Source organism: Wolffia australiana, chromosome 14 (genome assembly GCF_029677425.1).
Source record: "Wolffia australiana isolate 7733 chromosome 14, ASM2967742v1".
Taxonomy (NCBI): Eukaryota; Viridiplantae; Streptophyta; class Magnoliopsida; order Alismatales; family Araceae; genus Wolffia; species Wolffia australiana.
Window position 1 is genome coordinate 6723944 of NC_135848.1, and position 14013 is coordinate 6737956.

Here is a 14013-nt window from a genome sequence, read left to right on the forward strand (position 1 = left end):
AGAGGGATAACAAGAAAATGATATCACAAGGATATATCAAAGGGGAAGATATATGGACTTGGGAGAAAGCATATCATCAGTAATAATAAAAACGTTTAGAGATGGGTTTCTGTAGGTTATACATCATACGTTGGGAGGTAAGTTCACCACTCGCACAGTACATGCAACGCGCACGCACGGGCGGTGATGTGGCATTTGCGGATTCGACGCGTTATGAGAAATGCATTACTAAATGCTTTTCTATTTGTACGACTTTGATTTATAGTAATAGTTTTTCTTTGATTTTATTTTTGACGGGGGGGTACGTGGCTGTCGCAGAATCAACCCGCTGTCTGAACTTCAAATGTCATCAGCCAATGAAAAATCAACACATCATTGCATGTTTTAAGATAAAATAATTAGATAAATGGATTTAAATCCAATGGTTAAAATTGATTCAAATTCATTTATTAATAACTTTCAATCCCATAGTCCGATTAAGATGATTTTTTATGGATTTTCTCATCTTGATCCCCTCTTTCTATCTGTATGGTTGGATCATTTAGATCATGCCTACATTGATAGATAAAAATTAATTACTAATTAGGGGTAAAATGGTAATTTTTACCATTTAACCTAAGTGTAAAAGCCGAATTTCGAGAGGAGGGGGTCATTCTTGATGGTTCTCTATGACAGCTGCAAGATGGAGAGGAGTCCAGCCTGGATCAACCTGTTTGGTACCTTTTCCTTCATTGTATTGGAATTTTTTGGTGTATTTTTGATGTTATCAGTTGAATCTCTTAATTTTTTTTTTTAATGGCAAAAACCACAGTGCCGGGTACGGCCAACCCCAGGGTTGTGCGCGTAGTCCGATCCAGCCGTGCCCTAGACGCCACCCGGGGGGATTTTATAGATAGAATATAGTGTTTTTAAGTGTTTGTGGGCGTGGATCGAGTATATATATCCCAATTACACGCGGGTCCCACTCGTCCACGCCCATACTTAGGGAAAAGAAAATGTACATAAGTGGTACGTCGCGGACGCTCGAGGAAGTGGGTCGTAGCCGTATCTCCGGAGTGCCTCCACGAGGTTGTTGTAGCGCTTGGTGGCGCTCTAGTGGGGGAGGGTCGTCGTCGTCGTCATGGGTGCTCGGGGTAGTTCGTCGTGATGCTCGAGTTGATGCGGGCGCGGTCCACACCTCGAACGCCGGCGCTCTAGGTGATCCTCTAATCTCGCAGGCCTGTTGTCACGTGGAGGCGGCGTATGCGGAGGGAGGGCAGGCCCAGACGATCGAGTCGATGGCATCCTCGGGCCATGGGTGGAAGCTCCTGCCAAGAATGGAAAAGTGAAGAGGGGGAGCGAGCTTGTACTGCATGGTTGGCGAGGGCGTCAGCTGTCTGGTTGCCCTCTCTCAACTGATGACGAAAGCACGCGATGCGTGGGCGGCATCGCGTGATGTCTCTCCATGTTCGATGCAGTCGCCATTGAGAGCATGTGCCTGTACGAAGCATATCAACTAATAGCTGTGAGTCCGATTCCACGACGATATTATGAAGGTTCCATTCCTCACAGAGGAGGAGACCATCGTGTATCGCCATAGCCTCGGCTACCGTATTAGTTTGTACTCCATAAAATGAAGAGAAGGCAAAAAGGAAACTCCCTGTGTGATCGCGAAGGATGCCTCCGCCCCCAGCGGGCCTTGGGTTCCTTTTCACCGCACCATCTACATTCAGTTTGAGAAAGCCTATGGGCGGTGGACGCCAATGGACAACTCGATACTGGATGCGGGTCACAGCGGGGGACACCAAGATCCCAATGGAACGGAGGAGCCCACATGCGAACTCTGATCGGCCAACTCGGGGGGGCAGAAGATGATGAATCCCAGTTGAATCTCTTAATTGTTCTTCTTGATTTCTGTCTGAACTTCTAAATCGCTTGGCTTGAGCGGCATGTACAAGCCCTGATTGGGATTGAGAGGAGTAATTGAGAGATTTAAATGGATATTCAAATGCATTTCAAGAAAACTATAAAAAAACAACATAAAAAGGGTTAACTTTCTTGAAGATTAAATTTCCCATTTCAATATTCAATAGAGTAGTTTTTCTTTCCTGAATTATCAAATCTACAAAATCAACCAAAAAAAATATAAATCTTCTCCTGAATCTCTCTGCTTGAACTCTTTGATCCCTTCAATTGGATCAATTAATTCAACTTAGAGCCCCTTATTTCTTCTATTCATCTCATCTCTTCTATCCCCGTTTCAACATTTGTCCTCTAATTAAGGTAATTTGATCTCTGTTGAAGATTAAATTAGCCCCAATTAGGTTCAAATTATTCAAGAAGAACATCAATTTGATTCCTTACTAGCTTCCCTTGGATGATACTCGTACTTACCACTACACATCCTAAGTAGAGTTTTTATAAATTTTATTGTATAATCTAAAATTGATGACGACAAGGGTTTAAAATTGCATAAAATTCACCCCTATTTTTGGCTTATCATAGATCTCTTAATGTCTGACACATATTTATCTGATATAAATAAGAATAAAATGATAGTTTTAATTAGGTTTCATTTATCTTTTACAAAAAAGGCAAGTAAGAACAATAATGAAATTGAAAGTCATAAGAGACTCAATTTGTTTATAGAAATAATAATGTCCTTTGATACTCTTTAACATGTCCTATCAAATCAATCCCTTACTTTTTATCCTTTCTTGAAGTGTAGAGGAAGATGGGGGAGTTGAGCATTCTGAAGCTAATATTTTTAACCCATGTTTTGTTTGTATCTAAGATCTATGAATCTACATTGATTTCACCTATTTTATTCACCAGAGTCTTTAGAGGTAAATTCTTGGGAAAATACTTCTAAATATGTTTCAGGGCCCCTTTTAAATTGATACTGCATTTTGAAAATAAAAAATCTCATTTCAACATAGGAATGGGCACGCATTTTGAAAGGATAACATCTACCTACCTTAGCTTATAAAAACTCATCATCCTCTCACTAGAATATCCTCATTATTTTTTATAGCTTTGTGTAAATGAGTGAAACATAATAAAGAGGTCACTTTGAAGGTGATGCAAGGGATTTTGGGGAAGTATCATTGTCCCTAGAACTTGTTGGGTTTTGTGCTTTGATTGAATACATGGAAGACTCTTTCTTTATATGCTGCATAAGGTGGAACTCAAGATGGTCACATAGCTTGGTGGAAACTTTTCCACCCTTGACTTGCGTCTGGGGATATTGTCTTGAAGGCATTCACACGACCAGCCTCTAAAAGTATCTCAGGATCAAGTGATTGTTGGATCTTATTTCTTATTGTCAAATTTATATTCAAGATCTATCTGATCTTCTCAACGTCAAGACCTACTAGTGGGATGAGTGGAGAGTGAAATATATATAATGGGGGCCACAAGTCTGGGTGGCATGGGCACTTATGGTATATGTCCCCCACTTATTTAAGGATTCTTTACAAAAGTGGTTATGATTAAAGTATATCCACCACCGTCCTTTTAATCTAATTTTCATGACCCTTTAAACCTATTGATAATCTCATAATTATGGTTTAAAACTCGTCTTTGGTATTTTGAGATTACTCAATAAAAATACCGTTCATTAAGTAATCTTTAGTAGTGATGAATACGACTCATGTTCTCTCGGAATGGTGACTAAGGATTTAATGTTCTTAATATGGTGATTATTTGAGATAGGAAGAAATATATACTAATTATGAAATCAAGTGATGAGAAAATACGAGGCAAGATAGTGATATTAAGTGATGAACACAGAATGATGCATGAAATGATACACATTTTTATGTCATTGTGGCATCATTCTAGTAATGCCATCGTCATATTTACAAGAATTTCATCTCATGCATTATGGAGCATTCAGTAAAACAATACATTTAATGTAATTTTGCATAATCCAGATGTCCAATTATTTTTATTGTAAAACTGGGTAACATTACTAATTTTAATTGAAGTTATCACTATAATGGCTATTCCATCTTTTGCAGGGCTAAAGAGAAATAAATGGATAAAAAAGATAAGAATAATAAGAAACACACACACAAAACAAACACACACACACATATAAAGATTTGTTCCAAGCAGATGATGGGAGGCAAATTGCAAAGTTATTTTTAGTTGTCATTGTAAATTTAATTTGCCAACTATCAAATAAATTTGATTGAATATATAAACTTACTCAAATGTATACTGTGAGTAAGATCCTCTTCACAGGGACTGGCCTTTAGGGATGCATTCAATGATTGAGTTGTTAGTTAATTTGCTCTAATAATAATACTAAAGATAATGAATATAAGAAGAAATAAGTAATTAGTAGTTAGATAGAATATTAATTTAATAAGAGAACTAGAGAAGAGACAATATTACACATATATTTCATAGATACTAAGAATAATAAAGAAGTGAGATAATAGCCATTATATTAAATAATGATAGTAATATAGTTAGTGAAGAAGTAGAAAGTACTTAATAGTGTAATTATGCTCATAATAGTAAAGAATAATGATGAAATAGAAGCTAGATAAATAGGGAGATCTTATTTAATTAAGTATAGATAGGTAAGCTAGAGCGGTACTTATATATTAAGAAGATAGATAGGGAGATAGTTAAGTAATTATCTAACTATAATATACAAAGTAAGTTGTTAGATATGTAAATAGACATTAGAAAAGGTTATATACAATAGTACTAGTAATTAATAAGTATATACAATAGCATAGGGTTGCATATAAGAGTATAATATGATTTATATAAGTAGTAGTTATAATAGTTAGTATATAGATAATACCTCTCTTCTAATATGGTTTCTATGTTTTATAGTTTTTTATGGTTGATTTAACAAGCTAAGGGGTAATTTAGTCAAAATCTGAGAAAGGTATGCTCTATTTAATTACTATATGATTTTTATATGTATTTTATATAGTTTTTATAGCAGAAAATTGGGGATAAGGAGGGTCTTCTGTCGAATGCCATCGGATGTTTGAAAAAATAACCGATAAAAGTTGATTAGGTATTTTATATATTTTTATATGATTTTATAATAGGAAATAAGATTAAAAAGGGTAGTTCTATCAAAGGCTTGTGAGGTGTTCGACAGAATGCCCATGATAAATCAGGGTAGAGTAGATGAATATGTTTTTAACTTTTATAAGATTGGTAGAAGCAAACTAATATAAATCAATAAAAAAACTCAAAAGCACACAAGTGTTTGTTTAAATGCCTCAAAGAGGCTGCAATATCAAAATTCAACAAAAATCAATCTCTATCAATATTGAGTTAAAATCAGTGCATCCAGAGAGTGTAATTCAACCGTAGGAACTCATAAGAATACCTTAATTACTTGATTCGAAGACAATAGTGGCAGGCCTGATTGTTGCCATTGAGCTTCTGTTTAAGAGTTCCCTTGTTCTTTTCCTCTATTGGGGTGTGAATCCAGGGACGCTCTGACTTCTCCCCTCACAGCCCCAAGCTTCTTGAGCAGGTAGGAGGTTGTCAAGACCCTACTGCTGCTCTCGACACCACCAGAATGGATCCCAACCGTTGTGAGGCTTATGGTCAAACGATAGGGAATTCAGAGGCATTTGGGCCCCATTTAATGGCTTGGACGGGACCTCCCAGGGTGTCCAATGGAGGTGGTGACCCTGGAGGTCCTTCCGGGCCGAGGGATCACCCAACGGTCTTCCCTCGCTGGCCAAAAACGGCCTTTGACCGCCAGCATCGATGGCCAGGGGAGGGGGTGTGATAACACCCTGATTTTGGTCTTTATTTCAAGCAATTAAGCACAATTTTGTGCATTTAACGAGATTAAATTGGTTTGCTATAATATATTTACATGAAAATAATGTTTTCTAGTGACTTAATTGCTTTTAGGGGATTTATTTGAGCTTTAAAAAATTAGTTTTAAATGAAAATGGCAGGTTTAAAATTTAATTTTGAGGTTAATTATTATGGGGATGAATTACTGAATTTTCTGGAATTTTCTAGGATTTTAATGATTTAATTGGATTTTTTGAGATTTATTTAAGTGAGAAATGAAATTTTAAAGAGGAAAAGGATACATTTTTAAGGAGAAAATGAGGTTTAAAGCAATTTTTACCATTCCAAGGGCTTTTTGTAATTATGAGTTGCAATTATACCCCTAAAAACAGCTCTCAGTCGTTTCAGCAGGGGCATAGATCCACATGAAAAAGTTGTAGGGATTTAATTAAAAATGTCATGGTATTTTTGTGATTTCAGGAAAAAATTGGAGGAGAGAGAGTGCGGAAGGGTATATACACAATTATTTTTGGGTGACGTCAGGCGGCTATTTCACATTTTATGAAGGAACATAAATACAAAATCACATAGCAATTTTCAGCGAGCTACATGACCGAATCATGGCCATCGGATGAGAAGCCAACGACACTTGATGTGTATACCACCGGGCGGTAAGTTCACCGCCTGTGCGGCACACACAATGCAAATGCAAGAGAGGTGACGTGGCAAATTGCTATTCGCATATGCTGGAGGAAACGCATGGAAAGATGCGGGTTAAATTTACTACTAACATTTCTTTTGATTTTTTTCTTTCATGTTATTTTTGCCATTGGATACATGGAGCTCACAGATACAACCCGAAAAACATAGATTTGAACTCTGCCAACCAATCAGAACTCGATACATCATAGCATGTAAAAAATAATAATGAATAAATAAATGAATTTCAATCCAATGGCTAAGATTGGTCGAAATTCATTTATTCATAACTTTTGATCCTAAAGTCCAATTGAGGTGATTTCTTTATGGATTTGCTTGTCTTGACCTCATCCTTATGTCTATATCGGATCATTCAGATCAAGCCTATACTGATAAATAAAAATTAATTATTAAATAGGGGTAAAATAGTATTTTTTACCATGTAACCTAAGTATAAAAGCTGAATTTCGAGAGGCGAAGCTCATTCTTGATGGTGCTCTATCACATCTGCAAGACAGAGAGGAGCTCCAGCTTGGATCAACCTATCTGGTACCTTTTTCTTCTTTGTATTTAAAATTTTAGTGTATTTTGGATGATGTTTTAGTTAAATTTCTTCTTTGTTCTTCTTGATCTTGGTTTGAACATCTAAATTGCGAGGCTTGAGCGAAATGTACAAGCCCTTACTAAAATTGAGAGGAGAGATTGAGAGATTTATCTAGCTATTCCAAGTGCACATTAAAAAACTATAAAAAAACTTCAATTTTTTTTCTAGGAGATTAAATTTCGCTTTTTATTATCTAATAATGTAGTTATTTCTGAATTATCAAACCTACAAAACCAACCAAACCAATTCAAAATTTCCCTCTCAAACTCTCTAATTGACCCCTTTGACCCTTCTTGATGGAGGACCATCTAGTCGATCACGCCCAGATCCGACGCCAACCACGTCGTGAAGCCCGCGCAGACCGTGAAGAATCTACAATTTTACTACCAAGCTTGAGAAGCGACTTCATCATCTCGATACATGTCAATTACGTCTGGATGTAATTTTTCCTGTTTTCTGTTGTCATCATTTTAGGAGTGGCGGGAGGCCCTTCCTGCGCGAGTACCGGCCTCCTCAATGTTTTCTTTATTTGAGTTTGATGTATTGTCCTCTTTAGGAGAAGAAAGCCTTGTTGGGTTTCTCTTCCCCTAAAGAATCCTCTTAAGGGAAGCCCAATAGGCTCTCCCTTAAAGAGGAGGGGCCCAATAGGCCCACCCCCTCCACAACTACCACTTCCCCAATAATGGAAGAGTGGACGTGGAGAGGCAGAAGGGAAGAGTGGACGTGGAGAGGCAGAAGTCATTGTTGAAGTCCAGATCTCGTTTTTTTTAACCAGTGACAGTTTTTATTTTTGTTGTTCTATCGTGCGTGCCTTCTGAGGAAGAAGTGTCTATTGAGTTCAAGAAGAAGAAATCAACGAGGAGCAGAAAGGAATTTTCGTGTGCTCATTGGTGTTGAACGTCTCCAGATCGTACCAGTAAATCTCTTCTGAGGAATCGAACCACCGCTGCGATATTTGTGATCTGTGGAAGAAATAGAAGCTCCCACGTTCTTCTGTTGGAGTTTCCAGAGAAGAAGAGAGGAAGATCTTGTAGAAGAATAAGGAGAAAGGTCTACGGAAGGATGGCTCTTTATTGATGAAATTGCCACAGTAACAGGATGATTTCTCTCAATCTGATCGTGCCCCTCCTGTCTTACTTGCCGAGTTGCATTTGTTTCTTTACTAACTAATTGATCGCTCTCCGTTCTGCTCACGGTCATCAGCCCGGGAAACTTCTCAATCGGCCGATCGTAGGCGTTCAGAGTTTACTCTCCTTTTCTCCTTCCGACAACGTCCAAGAATTAGCTGCCATCATGTGATTATGAAGAAGCACGATACCCATATTACTCAATCGTCGATTTAGTGCGACTTCTTCTTCTGTGATCTAGGTTTACTGCCAATTGCGCACGTCCGTGAAAAAATCATTCAATCCAGAGTAACGACTTCTGAGATTGAAAGAGAAGGCTGTGAAATTGGTCGCATATCCTCTCTGTCTGCCGGTCGACTGCAGAAGGCTTGCTTGTTTGGAGTTGCCAACGACTCCAATCGACCCTGCGCGGTGACGACCATCTCCACCGGATCACGTTGGAACGGCCGTTCAATCATCTTTCGGGAGCTGAATCAACAAATCGACTCCATACCAAGAGGGCTTGCACTCGCCTCCAAGGTTCTATCTTCTCCCTCTTTACAGCATTGATTACGTCTTTCAGTACTGATCTCTAAGTTGCGCATTGCTGATTGAGTGAATTTACACATGAGTTTTAGGACTTAACCACCACTTTTGTGTTAGATGTTTTATTGACGGTATCGGAACTGGTCGTTTACGTAAATGGTGTAGACGCTCTTGGATGAGATTGTCCTCCACTCGTCGGTTTTCGATCTGTCCACCTGGTTATTGGGCCTGTTTGTGACATAACAGTCACGTGTAGCCTAATTGAACGACATCTCCAGTCATTTGGCGATCGACGTATTTCTCGTTACTATTATCTGAAAACATATAAGTTACTTCATAATTTTGCTACCTCACATTTAGAGTTGTCTTCTCGTATGTAATACGAAGTGTCGATCCAGACCATCATGTTACACCACTTCTCTTTGGATCAAAGAAGCCAATTTAGAGCTCCCTATTTCTTCTATTCATCCCATCTCTTCTACCCCCTTTCTAAATTTCTCATCTCATTAGGGTGATTTGATCTTGATTGAAGATCAAGTTGACTCTAATTACTGTCAAATCATTCAAGTGTATCATCAATTGAATTAACTTACTAACTTCCTTTGGACGATACCCGTTACTTATCACTACACATCTTAGGTAGGGTTTTTATAAATTTTATTATATAAGCTGAAATCGACAACAACAACAAGGGATTAAAATTTAGTAAAATTTACCCCTATTTTTGGCTTATCAAGGTGGATAGAAATGCCCTTGGGCGTTAGATTGCCTTCATCTGGGTCCAATGATTGCCATTAAATTGCAGCCGTGGACCTGGATTAAAATGGTGTACTACCCTCACCACGTCAGCACGCCCATCAGCATCTCGATTCTTCTGCTTCACCAGTTCAGCTGGCCCTATGTCCGCGTCAGCCACCTTAGCCATTATGACCCCTAGAAAAATAAAGAAAACCTATTGAATAAGATGGGATAGAGCTCCCTGCCTGATCTTATTTAAAAAGATTGGGCGTATGAGATCATATCCGCCTATTAAAATAAGCCCAAAAGCACAGTTTGGGGCCGGGTTGGCTCGAAGCCCCATCTCAATTGACTTTTTGTTTTCCTTAGATCGTGGCTCGTTGAGCTGTGATCGTTGGTTAGTCAGTTTCCTGGCCCGCTACAAATCTGAAAAATATCGTGGGATCTAAATCCTATATTGGAAATGTTTAAAAAGTATGACACTAGATAAAATTTGACAAATCTTCTCTATTGAGTTAAAATGCCATACCTCTCCTTTTACTGCGTACATTGTTCCTCCGTGGCCCCGAAAGGACCTCTATGTGTTCCTTTTTGTGGCCGAGTGAGCTTGCTTGTCATGCGCCCCTTCTTGCCAACTGCAGATGGGCTTGAGTGCCCTGCGCTCGCATGCTTGTGGCTGGCATGGGCGTTGATGCACCTGGTTGGCTCCTAGCTAGCCCTAGCCCAATAAAAACCTCTTTTTTCCTTTAATTTTCTTTCTTTCTTTCTCACTCTCTCTCTTTCATTTTCTTCTCTTCAATAGTGACTTCACCCCTGCAATAGCATAGATAACATATTAAAAAGAAAATTAGAAAATTAACAATGTCTTACATATATTTTTAGTAAGAAATTATTATGTAGAACATGCATAAAAATGACATTAAAATGCATTTTTTATCACTTGCTCTATTTAGTGGATGAAATGCAAAATTATTTTAAATTAAAGATAATACACATGAATATATCCCAAAATTATTTTAAAATGTGTATGATTACATGTCACATTTTGGGTTTATCAGCAGCCAAGGCAGATTGATGGGGGACCATCCAACTTCGAAGAGCCGCTCGCACTAGTTTGTTAATCGAAGGCTCACGGGCGAGACATAGCCTTCAGGGTAACCAACCAGGTCAATGGGCCATAGAGGTTTGACGGTATCTTTTCTTATATTTTCCTTGTTTAATAGGCCTTGTTGTCGACCGCCTATCTGTTTGTTTTTTGCTTGTTTGCATGTGTTTGTTCACCGTTGTACAGACCTACACGATTGCACGTGTGTGAGCCCATGTGTGGGCATTTTAATGGGTTTCTCTCTCCTATTAGGGGGTCTTAGGACACTTTAAGAGGGCCTTCTTCCCAATATTTTAAAGGGGAAAGACCCATATCTACCCCTATAAGAGGGGGGGCACCCATAAGAAAGAGGATAGAAAACAAGATTGAGAAAAATGTGATTTTTGACGGATTTTTTTGTTTTTTTAGTTTTCTCAGAAATTATGAAATGGCCACTGCAAATTTAGGGAGTGAAAAAAGGGTCTTTGGAACCCTAACGCCGCCGTCGTCGCCACCAGCCTTCTCGCCTGCGACCGTTTTCCCTTAGGTTGCACGTGTCGCCACTACGGCTGACCACGCAGCCCCAACAGCCTTTCTCTTGCCAGCTGCGGCGGCAATTGCAGCCCATGCCACTAGCTGCCACCATCGTAGTCACGGCCTCAACTACAACCCCGACCGCCAGCTACCAGCCACTACCACGGCCGCAATTGCCACAGCGACCGCAACCACTGCCACCAATCGCGGTCATTGTACCTCACCGCCGCACCGCCATTCATTGTCACCACCGCATCATTGGGCCTCCCCACTGCCGCACTTGTCGTGCCTTGCTTGCAGCGTGCCTCACCGTCGCGGTGCTCACTGTGCCTTGCTTGCATCGTGCCTTGTTGCTGGCAGCCGACAACGACAGCCCGCCTGTTGCTGGCGGTCTTTAGACCTAACAATCGATAACTGTGGCCGGCCGTGGCAGCAGCCCTAGCAGCCTCCAACTACGACTGGCCCATTGCCACAGGCCTAGCATTTGCCAACCACGGCCAAGCCCGCGACTGTAGCCTTAGCGGCAACTAGCCGTGGCCAGCCTCACAGTCGTAGCCTCGACTGCCAGCCACAGCCAGCCCGAGACCGCAGCCTTAGCGACCACCAGCCATGGCTGCAGCCCTTGCCCTTGTTAGTCACGCCCACGGCTGCTACCCTATCTGCCGCTAGCTGCAACCATGCCCGCGACCATGTCCATGATTGCCATCCTAGCGACTGCCTTCCAGGGCTCTATCTGCGGCCTCCGCTTTTGGCTTCCAGCCACCTCATATGTGGCCTATCTTCCTGAGACGACCACCGCACCAATTGTCATGCCGCCATCATGCCCATCATCATGCCCGCTACCGCAAGCCCCATGCGGGCGCGTCGCCACTGTGGTTGTTCAGCCCATGCTATAGGAGGCCCACTATCATTCGTCGCCACCGCCAGCACTCTCCCCACGCTGTTCGTGATTATCTCTAGGGGACGCCTACTCATACACTACAACGATGATAACTACGACCCACCTCGAGCATTCGGCCTTTGGGCCCATAGATCACACATCCCTTCCTTTATTTTCAGTATTATTATCTTCATGAGTGTTGTCGTTGTCTGTTTTGCTATCAAAATTTTCAACTCGTAGGATTAGCCATTGAGCTCGTGGTAGGGAATTTAATTATTTGTGTCGGATTTGTATCACTCTCAGTGATGGGCATGGAAGCTCATGGACAGAGATTGTTCCCCACCTGTCGGCCTTTGAGCTGATTACTCAGGTCATAAGGAGCCTACCGCTGGCCTAGACTCATCATGTTGTTATTCTGGTTTTACCACCTAAATCTGCATCATCTTTCCTATATTTTCATTGAATTTACTTTGCATGCATCATGTCGCATTGCTACATATCTGATCATACACTCTTCCCTATGATGTAACACGAGCCGTTTGATCCTAGCACATCTTGTCACATCATCATGCTCTATATAGAGATAGTGATAAAAATAATGATTATTTAATGTATTTTTTTACAATATTTACAAGTCCAAGAATTTCTTAATGAATTTTTTTTTAATTATTGTTAATATCCACAAGATTAATGCCCTTTCGTTACTTCATTTGTGTTGATGCAGGGGTGAAATTAAGGTTGAGGGGAAGGAAATAAAAGAGAGAAGGAGAGGAAGGAAGAAATTTTACATAAATAAAATAAATAAAAATGTTTAATTATTGGGCATAAGCAAGCGAACGCAGGGCGCTCAAGCCCCCATATAGCCAGCAAGGGGTGAAGCACGACACTAACCCAACTGCCACATAAGAAACCCCAATAGAGGCCATACACAAGGCACAAATAGGCCTAGGAGAAGTCCGAACAATGAAGAGGGAAGTCATTTAATTTGGATATATGATATCTCTTAAGATTTTAATATGTTTGCATACTTTCGATATGGGATGATATCCATTTTTTGTTTCAGCTCCAGGTTGGCTCGGGCTGAGAAACAACAAGACTAGACCTCGAGCCAACTCGGCCCGAAGCCCTTTTCATTTCAGGCCTAATTTAAATAGGCTCGATATGATCTCATCCGTTCTATCTTCTTAAAGAAGAATCAGATAGTGAGATCTGTCCACTCTTATTTAATTTGTGTTATATCTTTTTTCCGGCCTTCCTATTGGCTGCCATGAGAGATGAGGATCGAATGTCCCTTTGGCAGACAAATTAGAAGGAGGAGCGTTGATGGTGTAAGCTGAAGTCGCATGATGATGGGGCCGATGGTGTACACCAAATTAATCTTGGTCCACGGCTGCTATTTAAGTGCAACTGTTAGAGGGGCTCGAAGGCCCCTAATTTGAGCATCGTTTGACAGATTTCCTCAGCTGCTATGGATATCCCATACGATAGCGGCGATAGTAGCAGGGGCATGGCACCCCTCTGACCATTCATGGAGCTCCAAACGACGCAAACAGAGGTCTAGAGTAGCCTGGATTTGCGCCAAGATGGAGGAGAGGATCAAGGAAAACCGCACACCAAAGCTAGGGAGTGACGATTGGCGCCATCACCCTTATTCTTTGGATCAGGGTGATTCAGGTATGTTTCTGATCTCCATTCGTTAGATTGTAGCTGATGGATATTATATGAACGTCAAGCCAATCACACCACCATGTTTATTTCAGTTCATTTAACAAAATATGTACGATTATTATTATCCTAGTGTGATGTTTATAATGAAGTTCATGAATACGTGCAATGACATAGTAAATTGTGATGATACCATAATACAATGATCGCTAGTTTTTAAACATGTATTCTAAACATTTCTATTTGATAGATAGTTGAGACAGACATCGAATTATCTGGATAGAGTAGCACTAACTGATCCTACCTATAAGATTAGTATAGCTGATCCTATGGCTATTAGTGTGGTGACAATAAGGACAGATAGTGGGTGCTCTTTGGAGAAAGAGTT

At 40.3% G+C, this 14013-nt stretch overlaps 1 long non-coding RNA gene across 3 annotated transcripts; it reads left to right on the top strand.

Annotated features, from left to right (window-relative positions):
- Positions 1-7730: 7730 nt before the first annotated feature.
- LOC144712190 (uncharacterized) lies at positions 7731-13779 on the top strand. 3 transcript variants are annotated; one of them, XR_013583746.1, is made up of 3 exons: positions 7731-8718; positions 10521-10653; positions 12685-13779. It is a non-coding gene; the product is annotated as an uncharacterized LOC144712190 (long non-coding RNA). The 3 variants fall into 3 exon arrangements; XR_013583747.1 differs by having other exon boundaries at positions 7732-8718; positions 10524-10645; XR_013583745.1 differs by having other exon boundaries at positions 7733-8718; positions 10521-10645.
- The last annotated feature ends 234 nt before the right edge of the window (positions 13780-14013 follow it).